The 18532-nt window shown below is 38.8% G+C and overlaps 1 protein-coding gene across 2 annotated transcripts in view; it reads right to left on the minus strand.

Moving 5' to 3' along the window:
* The window catches only part of ABCA12 (ATP binding cassette subfamily A member 12), a gene marked incomplete at its 5' end in the record, with an annotated part of 183049 nt that overhangs the window by 139932 nt on the left and 24585 nt on the right, over positions 1 to 18532 (minus strand). The window lies entirely within an intron of this gene.

Here is an 18532-nt window from a genome sequence, read left to right on the forward strand (position 1 = left end):
TAGGCTTTTATTATATAGGATACCTCAACTTATCTAAAGGACCCCTGACTCAGCCTTGTGGGAAGATCTTAACAAACTTCCAGCTACTAGCTTTCTCAACTGCAAATATTCAGTTAATACTTTCAAGGAAATTCAGCAGGTTAGAAAGACATAGCATAATTTATTAAAACTGTACCAAGTGAGCTGCCTGGGTAGTCTTTTTTTTTCCTGCTTAAAGAAATGTGAATTCTGCTTTATACCTAATGTGAATTCCCAGGATCTCTCTCCTCATATTGAAAAAACAGGTTAGCCATTAGCCAGCTGGTAGCACTTTGATATTCTCATAATTAAAGGTAAATGATACAGCTTTATTAGTAGGTCAGTTTCATACTGCAGTCCCTTCAGATTTTTAAAGATGATAACCAAGGAAAGCGATGCCATTTCATTTCCTCAGACTCCTCCAGCTTTCATTATCAAATTTGGGGTGGCATTCTCCACCACTGAGCAGACAAGAGTAATCCAAGATCAGTGAGCATCGTAGTTAGCTTCTGCCATCCTCCTTGACCACTTGAGAGTGTACTGATCTAGTATACTCCTCTGACTTTGCCACATGGCTGCTTTCATTGAAATGTTACTCTTTTAAATTGTAGGCAATGTTGCCTTCAAATCCCTTCCTAATTTAAAAAATCCTAGTTCTTATGTGGCCCTGCTGCTGTTTACCTTCTGTTGTCTCTTCTTGGGTAGATATTGTTTCAGTATGTGTGTCTACATCAGCATGTGGCACCGTTATTCATTCAAACAATCCACCGATGGCCACTGAACACCTTTTAGGTACCTAACATGGAAATGCTCTTGTTGGACAAGAGAACTACCCTGGCCTCTATGCTTAGGAAGACTGAGAGAAAGGAAAACACACAAGGTTCATCATGTTAGCAAAACAAACCCTGGCCACCCTATCTTTATTTGGGGCCATTGATCTGAGAATTATATGTAATTGACACATTAACCTCCAGGCAATTAACCTTCTTTTCCGATTTTGAAACTGCCCTTTCAGGATTAGATATTTCTGAGGGAACTGTGAAATTAAATCCTTCTTGTAAGTCCAGTCATTACACTGGAATGTGACTCAGTGCATGAACTAGGTGAGTAGCTTCGTGTATTTTGTTTCTTCCTCCTTGTCCCTTTTTATGCATGTCTAGTGGACTTTATAGCAGCCCCTTTTGTGTCTGATGCAAGCAGGTGCTTTTATTCTCTCAGCCTAATGATGTGAAGAAAAACAGAAGGATGTGAAGAGTCTTCAAATGCTTTGTCTTCAGAGATAATAGATACTAAAATTGCATGCCTGACGCCATTCTCTCTTCCCACTTCAATATCTGGAAAAGGTGAAAGAAGCATAAAGCTCTGCTGTAACACAAAAGAAAATCCTTCTGTAGACAGGGTTTCTATTTTTTTTTAAAGGTGGCCAACTACAGAAGATTTAGAATTTGAAATCACAGCACTTTGTTTCTGGCTCTGAGACAGTAAATGTAAATGAGGAGGGCCTTACTAAATATTCAATATCAAATCCTCAGTCCAGCCTGAGAGAATATCAACAAATAATGAAAGTGAAACATAGAAGATATCTGAAAGCTCAAACTGAGCTCCAATTTTCAAATATCAAAATTGATGCAACTTCACTGACTCCTTACTATGCTTATAGGAACAATTAAGTCATGGTAAATCCCCTTAATTTCTTCCAATTCCATTTTATCTTTTCCTGATCGTTTTCCCTCTTGTTTTATATCATTCACGTCAACAAAATGAGTTGCCAGCTTTTGCTTATTGCTACTAAACATGCCCAGGTTTCCCCATAAGCACCAGACTGTTGTGAATGATTCCTTTGGGTAACATTGCACAGCTCTTAATTTTGTGTTACTTAATAATATGCTTAGAAAAAAAAATAACAGAAACTTTAAGTTCCAGGCAAGAGACTTTCAACATTTAAAAAGGCTGATAAATCAGGTACAGTATAGAAAGTTGGGAAGAAATTAAAGTTAGATATACCAATAAGATTAATGCCAGAATATTGGTTGGAACTGCATGCTCCAGTAGATAAATGGATAAGTAAATAAATAAATAAATGGATGACCACAATTTGTTGTATTCTTAATATGTATTTCTTCATGTGACATATGTTTCTCAATTCTTAAAATAACTCCTCTAGGTGAAGATTTTCTTTCTTGGTCCATATAGTAATTTGGAGAATCCTGCCTGGATTTGAAAGGCCTGTTTTGCATCTGTAATCCCACATCATTTATTTTTGCTTGTTTACAGAATGCGGTCTATAATTAATACCTTTAGTGTAATTTAAAGAAATGTCTTTAACAAATAAAGTGGATAGCTCCCCTTAAGATGTAATTACAAGGATTTATCACAGATCTAAGATACACATTCCTAATTAAGATCCAGAGTGCTTTAAAAATGTATATTTATAAATCTAAGCAAAAACTGCCTTAGGCTACTTACAAGAGAAAAAAATTACTTATTTATATTTTATAGATTAGAAAAGAATGACACTGCAGGAGTAAACGATGCACCAGAGGCAGCCAGTCCATGGCCATAAATAACGTCTATTTTTTCCTGTGTCCAGAGGGCTGCTCCACTGGGAAGTCAAGATGGGATTGTAAGTGCTATCATCCACCCAATGGTCCATTTTTCCTGCTTGCTGCAGTAACTGGGTTTCATACAGACAGCACTGGCAATACCAGGTAGCCCTTCAAAGCAGTTCAAGTCAAGCCCCTATTTCCTTCCCCACTTAGAATCACACTATTTTTCATCTTTTCTGGATCAGTGCTCAGATAGTTGCTGATCAAGAATTGAGAACTGAGAATTCGTGGGAAAGTGCTTACTTTTACTACTTATTTTTGCCCTCTACAGTAAGCCTGGTTTTGTGATGCCAATACCTGCCCAGGAAAAGAAAGAGACCAATTACCCTACCTGAGTTTTATATTGTGCATATTTGTATTCACAGCTCCAGTTAAAATTTATCTAGACTCCCTTATCTACCTACCTTCATTTCTTAACAAAACAAACAAACAGAAATGAGGAAGAGGATTTAGATTTAGTTTTCCCTCTAAATAGTAGTAAAGGTGACCAAATTATTATACTCCTACTTGAATTACTTTTTGACATAGAGATACTCTGACAACATTACTTTATAACCCATCACAGAGCTAATATTTAAAATTATACATTTAAGTGTGTGGGTATACTATAAATTTTGTTACATGTTATGTAATGTTTTTATATACGTGTGTGTGTGTGTGTGTGTGTGTGTGTGTGTGTGTGTGTGTGTTAGAGGGGCCCAAAAGAATGCAAGAGAAGACACTGAGACGAGGAACAGAAGGGGTATTCAGGAAGAAGAGATTCAGATGGAGTTTTGTTCCTCTACCATATAAGCAGAGGATCTTGAAGTCTCTAACACAAAACCAAAATTCAAAAGGGACTGGACATTTTTTTTGTTACTGGACTAGTGGAATTGTCTTTCTTAAGAGTGTTACACAGTTGTGTAGACCTCAGATCAAAGTGAGAGTCCCTCTTCTTGAGTCCATATGCAATTACATATTATATAGGCACTACACTGAAATTGTTCAATTTTTCCTGGCATTTTTATCCCCTCTTTTCTGAGCAGCCTTTTTACATTCAGGATAAGATCCAAGCTTTAGCATCTACCAGCCACCACCCTCTACTAACTTCCAACAACAGAATGTCTCTCACACCCACTCAAATGAAACATTTTTAAATATTTTGCAATAAGACTTTTATAATTGTGCCACAGAGCTCAGGAAAACAGGCCAGCACAGTCAGTATTCCTTGTTCAAGCACTTGACTTCTTTCTCCTCACTGTTCCCAGTCTGATGGACTTAAGGCTGAGATGAGGGGAAAGAAGGATCAATAACTTATAAAGAATCAATGAAGAGGCTGGTACATAAAAGTTTGTGACCCCCTCTTTCATACTCAAGCCCCTTGCTAGCTGCCAGTCCTCCCATAGTTTTTGAAATATGTATAACCTGTTATATGTCCTTGAAGAGTTGACTTGAGGGGGTCTCTTTTTCAATTACTATAACAATAACATATGTGGCCAAGTGTAACTATAACATGTTTTAATGCTCTTATGTTCAAAAGCACTTTCACAAATAACATCACATTTGAGCTGTATCCACATAACCATGAAAGATAAGCATCATTTCCCCTTTTATGGATTAGGTAATAGAAGCTCAGTGACATTTGTAAATAAAGTTGGAACTTTAAACAAGGAGTTGTGATTTCAAATCCTATATTCTTTCTACTACATTATTCTGTTTATACTGTGTGATCTGAAAGCTGATGGGAGCATGGAAGTCTCCTTCTGCCTCTGATTAAATCCTCTTCCCTAACTTGGCAATATGATAGGCATTTCCACATAGTAATGGTTCTCTAGAGATGTGTACATGTAAGTTAGATTAATAGATTATGTTTCCTGAGTTGTGTAAAACATTGGATACCTGACAGATTCACTGGAGTTACTGCCTATCAGTCATAAATTGTAGAGTTGCCTAGCAGGGAACAGGAGTCTGTGGAAATGGATGGTGAATGTGAAAGTTTGATAGAGAAAGAAGGCTGGGAAATGTCCTGAGCACGAGCTGTCCCTGAGTAGTACATCAGAGGGAGAGATCTGGACATCAGTGTTCAGTACAAAGGCTTAGAGAGGGTCAGGATAAAGCATGGGAACCAGGGAGAAAGGTCAGGAGGATCCCATGGTCTAAAAGTACTAATTGCCTTTGGACATTAGAAGAGGTTATATGTCAACGTCTCTTTATACTGAACAACCAGCAAAACATTTGCAAAAACAGAAAAAAAACAAAAGATCAATCCCACTCACTTGTCTTCTGGATTAGTGTAATACTGCTTTTCACTGCGTCTCTCATGTATGCTAACTAGAAGTCACTTTACCATTGTGGTGCTCTCTTGGGGACAATGAGATTGAAACTCTTAGTTCAGATGGGTATACTGAGGCAGAGCAGCTCACATGACATGTCAGGAGGCTTATCTTGGGTATTCAATCTAATGAGAAAGGTATGTGGTATGCCATGCTGAGTAGCTTAGCTTTAACTGCTACATGTATTTTGCCTTTAAACTACTAGTTCAAAATGGAAACATTTTTAATATGGTTTGATCTCTATGATTTTCATGTTTATCATTATGGAGTTTCTTTTTCTAACTTTTACCACTCTTATAAAGAATATTTTCAATCTGCCCAAGATGTCAATATATAATTTACATGTGAATCATACCTTATTCGTATAGCCAGATACCAAAAAAGTGCAATGACTTTTTATTTATCAAATGTCAATCTGAGTCTCAACTGATGATTGTCTTATTACTCAAATTAAACAAAATGGTTGCACTTGTCTTCCTGTAATTCTTTAAAACCAAAGATAAAAAATTAGAGAAGGAATTACAGATGCTAAGGTCAAATACTAAGCTGAAATGGCTGTAAGATTAATGCTTTTCATCTAGCAAAGCTGAATTGAAGTCCTTAAACATCCAAAGAGGGAACCTGGACAAAGTTTCTTATAACTATTATCCCAACTGCACAAGGATCAATATGTTTATTGATCCCAGGAACATGTTGGCAGCTACATGAAGGCCAATTTGCCTTCTTGGTAAAATTGCATATGTATATCATGCCATATATAGGTCTGTCATAGCATGATTGGAGTAGGAGCTCAAAAAATCATTGTTGAATAGACAAATTAACAAATGAGTGGATGACACAGTGTTTGGTGCCAATATAAGAAGCTCATGCTATAACATCCAAATTTCAGTGAGCTCCCTGTACATTAGATGTACTAAACTTTCACTGCAGCAACTATTAATCGAAAATAAGTGAATCAGATCAAGATTTCACAGCATTTCTGGCAATGGGTATGAGGAAGATTTGCATGATGTTAGCTCAGGCCTGGACTCAAAGCTGGCTGCAGCTTTACCCACTGGATGACATTAGCCAACTGATTTCACTTCCTCTTTTCCTTAGAGGCAAAAAGGAGACAACAGCATCTATCTCCAAGTGATACTGTCAAGGTCAAATGAAATGTTGTATGTAAAAGATTTATCATAGTCCTGAGCACAATAAAGATTAATTCCTCACCCATAAGTATTTTTTACAATGGGATTTACTTAAACAAGACGGGGTCTAAATTAATTTGGTTTAATAAGTAATAATTCTGTCTCATTCACTTTAGTATTATGTACTCAAGGATAAGATTCTCTCTTTTATAACTTGGAATGTCATGCATTCATTCCATAAACATTTTAGGACCTTATATTCATAAGTAACTCTGCTGGGCACGGGGGTTACTGTGTTAGGGAGGAGGAAGGGCAGAAATGTTAGGCAAATAGTCAAACTAAAGAAACTGAACATATAGGGGCTTGAAGAATCAAGTAATCCTATCTAATAAAAGAGTAATATGCAAATTGGCCATACCTCTGCTACACCAACAAGCCACGCCCACCAGCCAATCAGGAGCGAGTATGCAAATTAACCTAACCAAGATGGCTGCAGCCACAGAGAGAGCAGGAGGTTTGGGTTTCCCCGGTGATGGAGGAAAGCCAAGCTTTCTGCCTGCCCTGGCCTGCCTTGGCCTCCGCTTAAGGCTACAAAGTTTCAATTATAGAAGATAAATAAATCCCAACAAAAATGGCTGCAGCCACGGAGCGAGCAGGAGGCTTGGCTCTGCTCAAGGCTACAAAGTTTCAATTATAGAAGATAAATAAATCCCAGATACCAGGGCCTCCGCTTGGGTCGCCGGGGGGCGTGGCCGGCCTGCAAACCACCACAGGCCCCTCGCCTAGGCCACCCCATGTCCCAAGGGAACCGCCACCCTGATCCGGGACACCCTTCAGGGCAAACCAGCTGGCCCCCACCTGTGCACCAGGCCTTTATCCTATCTAATAAAAGAATAACATGCAAATTGACCATCACTCCAACACACAAGATGGCTGCCCCAATGTGGTCAAAGATGACTGACTCCATGTGGACACAAGATGGCCACCACAAAGTGACCAGCAGGGTAGGGCAGTTGGGAGGGACCAGGTCTGCAAGGGAGGGCAGTTGGGGGTGATCAAGACTGCAGGGGAGGGCAGTTAGGGGTGACCAGGCTGGCAGAGGAGGGAAGTTGGGGGCGACTGGGCCTGCAGGGAAGGGCAGTTGGGGGGGACCCAGGCCTGCAGGAGAGAGCAGTTGGGGGGGACCAGCCCGCAGGGGAGGGCAGTTAGGAGCAAACAGGCTGGCAGGGGAGCAGTTAGGCATCAATCAGGCTGGCAGGGGAGTGGTTAGGGGGTGATCAGGCTGGCAGGCAGAAGCAGTTAGGGGCAATCAGGATAGCAGGTAGGCGAGCAGTTGGGAGCCAGCAGTCCTGGATTGTGAGAGGGATGTCCGACTGCCCATTTAGGCCCGATCCTGGTAGGGATCGGGCCTAAATGGGCAGTCGGACATCCCTAGAGGGGTCCCAGATTGGAGAGGGTGCAGGCTGGACTGAGGGACACACTCCGGTGCATGAAATTCGTGCACCAGGCCTCTAGTACTATATAATTGATAGACCCCACAAATAAGTGAAAAGACCATTATATAGTTTTCATATAAAGCATAAAAGGTAATAATGGTGGTAGAAGAAGTCTGGACTCTTGCATTGAAGACAAGACAATAAGAGAGCAAATTACAACCAACGGTGAACACAGGAAAGGAGTAATGAATGGGAAATATTTTAAACTATGACAGGAGAGTGTTTGTTCATCTAAACAAGCCTTCTGACCAGAATCTGTTGCTGTCAGTAGCACTAACATACACCATTTATAGCAGGAGTCTGGCAACTATCCTTATTGACTGGCCAAAGAATCCAAGTGTTCACTGATGTTATATATGTAGTTTATACTTTAAGATGCATCAGGACACTGTGGGTTAAGTGTCTTGGTTAATTTTAACCTAGCAACTATCTGTTAATTTTTGAAGTTGACTCTAATCTAAAATGCAGAGGCTGTTAGGTAACTTTTGAAGTTCCTGAGTCAGGAATACATAGTCCAGCAGTAGTTAAACCTAAATGAGGAACTCTCCAAGGCCCTGAGCCAGGATGGCACTCTGCAAGGCAATGCTTCCCCTGCCTTTACTTCAGTCAGCCCTGGAATGTGTTAGGAGCCAATGGAGTGTAAAAAGTAAGTTTTCAGAGGGGAAATAAATGGTGTCCAAATTAATCAGGCAGAAATACTATAAATGCACCTTCTCCTTTACATGAATGGGGTGTGAGAATCTGCAAACACAGGATCCTCTACCTTCCGGAGAGCCCATGTTGTCTAGGAGCTCCATTCAGCCCTGTGCTCCAGCACTGACCTGGTGATTCTGAGTCTAACGCCCACCAATGCTACATGTATTGCTGCATGTGAGTGCCTGAAAGGACAAAGAGCTGGGACTTCGTTGAGCTTCACAAACAGGTTCATGTGATCTCTTTTGTACATGCTGGTTAATAAATGTTTTTGTGGACAGCAAACTGTGAGATTTGTTTTCATTGCAGATATACCAAATTTGGGGGGTAAAACACACAGAACTCCCTTATCTCAAGATATCAGATAATTATTAATATTGTCTACCAAGAATAACCCAAATGAGCCTGAATGGCCAAATTAGATTAGGATGCTTTAACAGATTGGAAAGCAGAAAGCAGCAAATATTTATTTAAATGCTTTACTGTAAATAGATATTTTTAGCTTCTATTTATATCATTGCTTTAATATTTGTGCTTGCCACTATACTGTATATCAAGCGCAAAAATAGATATAAAAAAATAGAATTCGTAAAGGACCTTACAATCTGTGTGTGGGGGTGTGTGTGTGGGGGGGGGTGTGTGTATACATATACATATGGGTGTGTGTTGTATGATGAAAGGTTCAGGAAGGTAAAAGAAGAGAGACAAGCATGTGTCTGGACAATTACAGTCAGCCCAATACATACTATGATGATGGGGCCATGTACTGGGTATGCTATTAAAGTATGAAATTTGGACTCCTGATACAATTTGGTGGCAGAAGGTAATGTGGGCAGGTAAGTGTTAGAGAAGATAGTACCTGCCATGAGTTTTGAAAGACAAGTTAGAGCTAGCCAAGAGAATGACAGCGAAGAAAGAAAATAATATATGCAAAGGCATAAAGGTCCTTGAGAAGCCTGAAGTACAATAAGACCCTATGATAATGCAATAACTTGAATTCAGACATAAAGCAATTGGCTCACCAGGTCATTTCATTATCCTTGCAAAACAAGCTTCTGCATTTTACATGATTGGATATCCTGGACCCCACTTATAATGGCAACATTTCCTTTAGTTTGTTGAAAGTGGCTGAGTGTGAAATATGTGGTTGTGGGTGATGGGGAGGAAATCAATCATGGCCAGAGATGGTGTTGAAGAGTTAAGTCAGAACATGATCATAAAAGGTCGTAGGTGCCATGCAATAGAGTCTGGATTTTATTCTGAAAGGAATGTTGAATCAGAAGGATAATAAACGTGGGAATAAGATTAAACAGACTTGTGTTTAGAAAAATAACTGACATTGGTATAAATGATAAACTGAAAGGAACTAGGTTGAGTATGGAAACCTAAAAAAAAAAAAAACTACTATAGTTATAGCAGGATACAGGATAAAGATCTAAACTAAGGCAGGGGCAGTGGAAATAGAAGAGTTTAAAAGACATTAGGAAGGAAAATTTGACAGAATTTGGTGACTGAAGAATGTGTGAGTGAAGAGAAAGGAAGGCTACCATTTTACTGCTTAGGGTGACTCGGAGAATGGAGAATCCTTTCCCCACACTATAAAATGGCCAGTTTGAGAGAAAGAGAAGATAAAGGGCTTAGGAATATATCTTTTGAACACTTATAACAAACCCACATTTTCTTAATCATTTTTCTTTAGGCATTGAAATTGGGCTAGTAGTCTAACATAATGAAAAACCATTAGATTTCAGTGGCTACTGAGCTCGATTGGATTCATTTATCATGAGTTGACAGGGAGATGTGAAAATCAAGCTGTCAGGAGCTTAGTTTGGGGTTATTTCTCAGCAGCCCTACCTAGGATTTTAACAAATGGAAGGAGGACATTTTTATTTTATTAAGAAAAAGAAAATGAGAATGGAGACACCTATTCTTTTAAAAAAGCTTGTTAATTCCTAGTTAAGCTCATGTGTTTGTCACCAGTGATGCTGAATGATGGTGGTGATGTGACACAATGGCTCCTCAAATGAGTTTTAGTAGCAAACAGGGACATTTCAATGACCCATTAATTTAGTCATTCCATAATGCATCCATCCATCCCATAAACATTTATTGTACATCTGCTAAGAGCTATGCACATTGAAGGAGCTGGGGGAGTCTGGGCAAACTTCAAAAGAAAAGGATCAAGTCTTGGTCAAAGCATCCAGCGAAGGTTTTGGTACTTCAGACTTTCTCTATATGAATAAGGAAATCTGAGAATAATGACTAAAGTGATTAACACTTACTCAGGTTTGATTGAATTCTTTTTAGCTGTGGCTTAAGCTGTTTGTTTTTTTTTTAAGAATTACTTATGCTCAAATATGTTCTTTACTGACTATGTAATCTTTTCTTGTGTATTGTTTTATGATATCCATGTCCCTTCTCCTAAAAAATGGGAAAAGAACATGTCAAAATGAAAAGAGTGACTATTACTCCTCAAAACCGATTGGAAACCCCTAGCTTCAAGAAAATCAACACAAATACTAGCAAGGATATGACAGGAAAACAAGGGCTACCTTTTACAAATTAGTGAGCAGGCCAGGAAGCCTCTGTTTCTGCTCTCAGTAAACATTTTTTCATCAGTTCACCTCTCCTAGGTGATTGTGTCTGGGGCCTACTGGAAAGAGTAGAATTCTTTCAAACGTTGGTTCTATTAAATTATACTCCATTTCATGACTATAAACAGTTGATGCAACATCTTTATTGCCTTCAGTTTAAAAAATGCAAACTCAAGAAGAGAAACAAGCCCAGCTGGCGTGGCTCAGTGATTGAGCATCGACCTATGAACCAGGAGGTCACACTTCAATTCCCAGTCAGGGCACGTGCCTGGGTTGTGGGCTCAATCCCCAATGTGGGGCATGCAGGTGGCAGCCAATCAATGATTCTCTCTCATCAGTGATGTTTCTATCTCTCCATTTCCTTTCCTCTCTGAAATCAATAATAAAAATATATGTATTTTAAAAAACTTAAATAAGAGAAACAAGTTCCATAAACTGGTTTCTGCTAAAAATTATAAAACTAACTTAGCACTAAGAGAATTTTTATCCAGTTCATTTCTCTTGGCACAGTTTCACACAGATGATCCAGTGCACAAATATAGAAGCCAAAGAAGAATTTATGAATTTTCCCAAATCTTAGGATAATTAAGATTGGCAGAACTAAGCTAAAAACCAATGATTTTTCTCTATGCAAACACTGGATAAGTGATTCTTAAAGCATGGATTGCAATAAACAAGTCCTTTGGGTAATAAACAACTAATATTTTCACAGCTCTATCCCTGTTGCCTTTATTCTCTGAAGTAGCAAATGATATGTATAAGAAATACATCAAAAGACCTTAATTTAAATCAGAAGCTCTTCCCCTTACTAGATGTTTAATCTTGGGCAAGTCATCTATAATAATAAAAGCATAATATACTAATTAGACCAGATGTCCTTCCGGACAAAGCTGGGCTGCAAGTGAAGCCCAGGTCCCGGGTGCCAGAGGGAAGCCGGTGCCGGCAGCCAGGGGAAGGATGGTCTACTCTTGCACGAATTTCATGCATTGGGCCTCTAGTCTTATCACAATAATCTTATACTGAGCTCTTACTATATGCATCTATGGACTATGGGCATCCTTCCCTGTGATATCACAAATTATCATATTTCATGCTTTACTTTACTCAACTATACCCCCTCCCCCAAATGCTATGTGGTAGTTACTTTAATTATCCCCATTTTACAGATAAAGAAACAGGCTCCGAGAAATGAAGTGACTTCTCAAGGTCAAATTGGGGCTTGAGTTGAACACCCTGACCAAAGGCCCATGGATGATCATTAGGCTCTATCCCCTCTCTAAGCATTTTGATTTTCTCATCTTTAAAATAGAAATCATGATAATAAGACTCTCAAGATTTTTACAAAGATTAAAAGACAATATTACATGAAAGTGATCCCTGTTGTTATAGTTCTTGCTATTCTACAATCTCAGACTCCAGATTAAAGTCCAGGGTAGTGCTTTCATTTTCTATCATGCCTCTGTCCCCCAAATTCACACTTCATCTTATCCTACTGACTCTCTCCTCCCAATATATTTAAGACATCCATTCCTGCACATTTTTGTTTCTCTAGCTGTGTTAGTAAGAGTGCCAATCAATTATTATAATTTCAATAACTGCATAATTATTTCTCTTGCTTCAGCCTTTTCTCACGCTTGTTGATACATCTTTCTCACACTATCTGATTAATGTATACAAAGTTCCGTGTTCCTATTTCCATGTGTTATTCTTTATTGCTTATCAGATAAAGATATCTCAATATCATCACCCTAGTATTTGACACTCTGGGTCTTTTGGTCCTATTATTACCCATTCAAAGTCATTTCTCAGCAGAATCTAAGGGGTTGGAAGGGGACATTTATTTATCTATTGAGTGTCTGTTATGTGCTTGGTGCTGCTGTTATTTGGTGGAAATGATAGGTTTAATGCAAATCAATCAACAGTACAATGAGATACCACCTCATACTTGTAGAATTGTTATTATTAACAAGATAAGTGATAACAAGTGTTGGAGAGGTTGAAGAGAGAGGGAGAGAGAAAAAAATAAAAACACCCATTCACTGATGGTGGGAATGTAAACTGGTACAGCCATTATGGCAAACAGTATTGGGGTTACTCAAAAAATTAAGGATAGAGTTACCATATAACTTAGCAACCCCTCTTCTGGTGGGTATCACAGGGAAGGGGGGCTGAGGGGTAAGGAAGGGTAAAGGGGGACAAATACATGGTGAGGGAAGATGATTTGACTTTGGGTGGTGGGCACACAATGTAATATACAGATCATGTATCATAGAAATGTACACTTGAAAGTTATAGAATCTTATTAAACAATGTCACCCCAATAAATTTAATTTTTAAAAAAGATAGGCTTACGCACAGGCCTCATAAAGGAGAGATCAAATAAATACAGACATAGTAAATTACAATTATACAGGGGTGGTAGTATGGGGGTGAAAATTAACCTAGTACAGTGGTGTCGGCAAACTCATTAGTCAACAGAGCCAAATATCAACAGTACAACGATTGAAATTTCTTTTGAGAGCCAAATTTTTTAAACTTAAACTTCTTCTAATGCCACTTCTTCAAAATAGACTCTCCCAGGCTGTGGTATTTTGTGGAAGAGCCACACTCAAGGGTCCAAAGATCCGCATGTGGCTCGTGAGCCACAGTTTGCCGGCCACGGACCTAGTATAAAGATTCAGGGAAGGTTCCCTGAGGTAAGATAAGACCATTCACCTTACATCCTACTACCATGAACTTGATTGATTCTTTCCTCCCTCAAAAAACTCCCCATTCTTCTCATGCAAATCCAGCTAACCAATTTGTCTTCCTCAGGATGCAGTTCAAGTCCTACTTACAAAATGTTAAGTTTTGCTAACTTCTCTAGACTCCAAAGGTCATAATAATTTTTAAAAAAATCTTAATGCGTTTGTGGTTTTTTGTTCCTGTTATCAAAGTTGATCATGTAATAGGTTATGGATCAAGTACAGAATATCTTGCCCCCACAACTTGATTGTTGATATTTTTTTGTCTAAAAATCCTGTGTTCTCCTTTAAATTCCACCTAGTGCTATAATAAGTGTTTGCTTAAAGAATAGCTGAGTGCCCAGGGGATGTGCACAGCTAGATGTTTAGAAATCTATGTAAGAAAAGTAGGCATCAGAATCATGGCTCTAATACCTTAGGCAATATTGTGAATGTTTGAGATTAACCTAATCCCACTCTTGTTCGTTTGCTTTATTTTTTACTTGAGCTTAAATTTGATAGTTTACATTAACATTGCAGAAAAACTCCTTATTATTCTGGAGGTTTGTCTATATTACCTAATGTTAACACAGAATTCATAATATCCCCCAAACTGAACCTGCCTATGAAAATTGCTGATCACTATCATTTACCTTCCAGATTACATATATTTAATGCCAAATTTCCACATGAAATTAAAGATACATCAACAAGTAAAGACCTTACATTTCAGCTCTTGGCATGCCTCTGAAAAAGAAAAAATGTAATCCATGTAAAAAGTTGTGGTTCCCTTCCCCTCTCCCCCTGATTTTCAGAGCTCTGCTTAGCATGCAATCTTATAAATAGCTAATTAAAGCTACAGGATTCAATGGAGGTGAGTGGAATTTTCAAAGCAGATCAGCTTCTATTTTGCTACAAATTTTTTTCCAGAGTAAATAGTGTTAGAGCTGTGTAGAAAGGTGTATGAGAGTTTAGGTATACCATGAAGTCCTCAATTTCATTTGTTGCTGTTTCCTGTGGGTTAAATGTCATCACTTAATGCTATTAATATAAGAGCAATTCTGCCTGAACCCCACTTATTTCTCCCCCTCTACTCCACTCTCACTCTTAAAAATACTATATTCAAAATAACGATGCAATGATATAAAGTTGCTTCTCCATAGAATCCTTGTGTGTGGTCTTAAGCTTTTCAAACCACAGGAGCATTACATCTATATTTTTAGTATCTAACTTCCACCCTTTAAACAAGATGTCTTTTCAATGAAAATGACAAACTAATAACCTGCACAAGAGGCAAACTTTCTGGCCCCAAGTATGCCCCTGTTTTTCATTGACTTGTAAGTCAATTTGAACAGGTTCTTCCTATTTCTAGCCTGCATGTATTACACCAAATTTGTTCATTTATTCAACAAATACCTGTTGAGTGACTACTAAGTGTCAGGCAATATTCCAGAGAGTAGTTCTGTGAGCTCTGCCTACAGCAAGGTAAGTTTTTCTAATAGAGATGAGTGATTCTGTTTGACAGATAGCCTGGTGAATAGGAAGAGGATTTTGATGGTAAGACCAAATTAAATCTTGATTTCAATACTTACCTAATGAGAACTGTCACTAAAAGCCCTGAAAATAAATATCTTTATCTATAAAACAATAATCGTTGAAAAAAATGCTTACTGATATCTCCAGGTGCAGGTACTGGACTAGATGCTAGGAATGCAGTATGGTCCCAAGCACATAAGTTCTCTGACATGATGGACCTGAATAATTTACACATGTTTAGTACACACTACTACGGTACCACTGACTCTTGTTAGTCTGTATAGTGGTTTTAAAATGTGTCCTCAGAATCATTGGCACTTTTTCCTTCAAAAAATGGAGCCTAGTTCCCCTGCCCTTGACTATGGGCCAGGCTTAGTGACTTGTTTCTAATGAACAGATGTGGCAGAAGTGATGCTCTGAGGCCAGGTCATAAAAAGGATAGCATCTGCCTGACTGTTCCTTGGGTTGCTCGTTCTGGGAGAAGCCAGATGCCACGTCATGAGAGCACTGAAACAGCCTGCAGGGAGAAACTGAGAACTCTCACCAACAGTCAGCACCAACTCGCTCGCCATTTGAGCAATTCACCTTGGAAACAGACCATTAGTCAAGCCGTCATATGAGGGCAGCCCTGCACCAAATCTACAGTCTCATGAGAGACTCCAAGCCAAAACTGTACAGCTAAAACACTCCCAAATTTCTGACCCATAGAACTGGAGGCAAATAAATGTTAATTGTTGTTTCCACTCAATTTTGGGAGGCAATTTGTTATAGAGCAATAGATAACTAATATAGCCTGTGATAGAAACATCTGGATGGAGCTAAACAGTTATGATGGAAAACCTTTCAAACTTCTTTTAGTTTACCTCTCATGTTAGAAAAAAATTAAATAACTTCTCATAGACTTTCAATGTTTCTATGACTATAGAAAAATACCCAAACTCCTAGGCTTAGTATTGAAAACCCTATATGATTGACCCTACCGCACTTGATCTCCTCTACTCTCCAGCAAACTTTCTTTGGCCAGACAACTCTACTATACTCAGCCAGTTAGTGACCCCTGAGGGCTCCTGCCTCCAAGGTTTTGATCATGACCTTGCTCTCTCTTGAAGGACACCTCTCTTCTTGTTGCATATCCAGCATATTTCATTTTTTTCCTTTCCAAGCTTAACTTAAGTCCTGGAGTAATTCTTGATGACACTAATTGATAGTAATCTCTTCCTTTTTAAAACTTATAATTGTTTTTACTACCAATGCTTCTTATTTAATACTTATTTTCTTAAGTATTTGCACTGTTGTTACACATCACTTTTAATTAATGAATAAATATCTGAGTTTCTATTACGTACAAAATCCTGTGCCAAGAGCTATATTTAACATTTTTACTTCAGTTGTACTTAACTATTTATTTTTAAAATCTAATATGACATATAACTTTTTATGTGTGTTTCTTCAACCACCGTTAGATTCCAAGCAACATGGAAAGCAGACCCAGTCTTTACAGCTGTAGGCACGTCCTTGTAGAATATAAAGCATCTTTTTACCATCTCACATAGAGCAGCAATTTCAAAATAATGAAATGATTTTTTTTATATCTTCTCATCCTCCTGATATTTATGAAACTAGAAGCATAGTGATACAATGTTAGAATATGATAGCATTTGTTTAAGTGGAACTGGGCTCCCCTGGGCAGGTAACTTAACCATGAAATCATCTTGGAAAAACACCTGTGCATAAAAATTCAGGAAATTATGAACACGTCCTTCTTTAGTAACCAAGCTGGCAGTACATTCTGAGAGGAGGCATTCTCCTCCTCTCAACTGTCCTGAAAATGGTATCAACATAAGACATGAAAATGGTGTGAGGCTGCTGACATCCTGAGGATTGCCCTGAAAGAGCCAGGGTTAAGTGCTGCAATGTAGTTCAGGCAAAAGCAAATTCTTCCCTGAACCTACTCAAATAATTAAATCCATTTGCTGGTTCACCTTAACTGCAGTGAGTAAAAACTGCAACTGCTTTAAGTAAGAAAAGCTAGTTGAAAAGAAAGGAAGAGGTCACTCTCAAACTTTAACTTGCTTAAGAATTTCCTGTCCTAGCCGGCGTGGTTCAGTGGATAGAGCGTCAGCCTGCAAACTGAAGGACTGCAGGTTCAATTCCAGTCAAGGGCATATGCCTGGGTTGCAGGCTCGATCCCCAGTAGGGGGCATGCAGGAGGCAGCCGATCAATGATTCTCTCTCATCATTGATGTTTCTATCTCTCTCTCTCCCTCTCCCTTCCTCTCTGAAATCAATAAAAATATATTGATAAATAAGTATTTCTCACTCAACTACCATCAGCCCATCATCATCACCTCATCTCCACCAGCTCCCCCACCAAATGCCCATTCAAAAAGCCTAGGGTAGCCTAGCCAGGATGCCTCAGTGGTTGAGCATTGACCTGTGAACCAGGAGGTCATGGTTCAATTCTAGTCAGGGCACATGCCCATGCCCAGGTTGAGCGCTTTATCCTCAGTGAGGAGTGTGCAAGAGGCAGCTGATCAATGATTCTCTCATCACTGATGTTTCTATCTCTCTCCCTATCCCTTCTTCTCTGAAATCAATAAAAATATATATTTTTTAAAAAGCCTAGAGCAGTGGTCGGCAAACTCATTAATCAACAGAGCCAAATATCAACAGTACAATAATTGAAATTTCTTTTGAGAGCCAAATTTTTTAAACTTAAACTTCTTCTAACGCCACTTCTTCAAAACAGACTCACCCAGGCCGTGGTATTTTGCAGAAGAGCTACACTCAAGGGGCCAAAGAGCTGCATGTGGCTCACGAGCCGCAGTTTGCCAACCACTGGCCTAGAGTAAGAACCTGGAATCCACATCTTTCAACAGGCTTATTTTGATGAATTTAAGTAACATAGAGTGGGTATATCTGTTTGTAAATTTCAAAGATAGAGAAAAGGCAAAGGGGAAACATCCTGGTAATGTGGTATGAAACCTGTATCATTTTCTCTCCAGTTAGCTGCATTTCCACTCCCAAAATTTGTTGTGTTAATTGTGTTGATCTCATCTGGACAGTATAAAATTAGGAGGCCATGGTTAGCTGTGCATTGAAAACCCCATATCATAAAAAGTAACTCTATTCTTTAAAGAAATTTGGATTGAAAAATCTGGAAAGAAAGTCAGGGAGTGAAGGAGGAGGTTTAAAAAATTCTGAGAAATAGCTAGCTGTGATGGAGAAGTCTACAGACATTTTAACCGCATAGCATTCCCTGTATCTGGGCTCTCAGGCTCTTAGCTTCAAGGGCATATTGGAAATATCAGCTGATATTGGCAACTTCAGCAAGTAACATTGCTATACTTGAAAGGGTTTTAGAAATAATCAATTATTTATCTTTTCATATAGACTTGGGAGTAAGATATGAAAGGAGAGGAGT

This window comes from Plecotus auritus (genome assembly GCF_963455305.1).
Source record: "Plecotus auritus genome assembly, chromosome: 5".
In the NCBI taxonomy this organism is placed as follows: Eukaryota; Metazoa; Chordata; class Mammalia; order Chiroptera; family Vespertilionidae; genus Plecotus; species Plecotus auritus.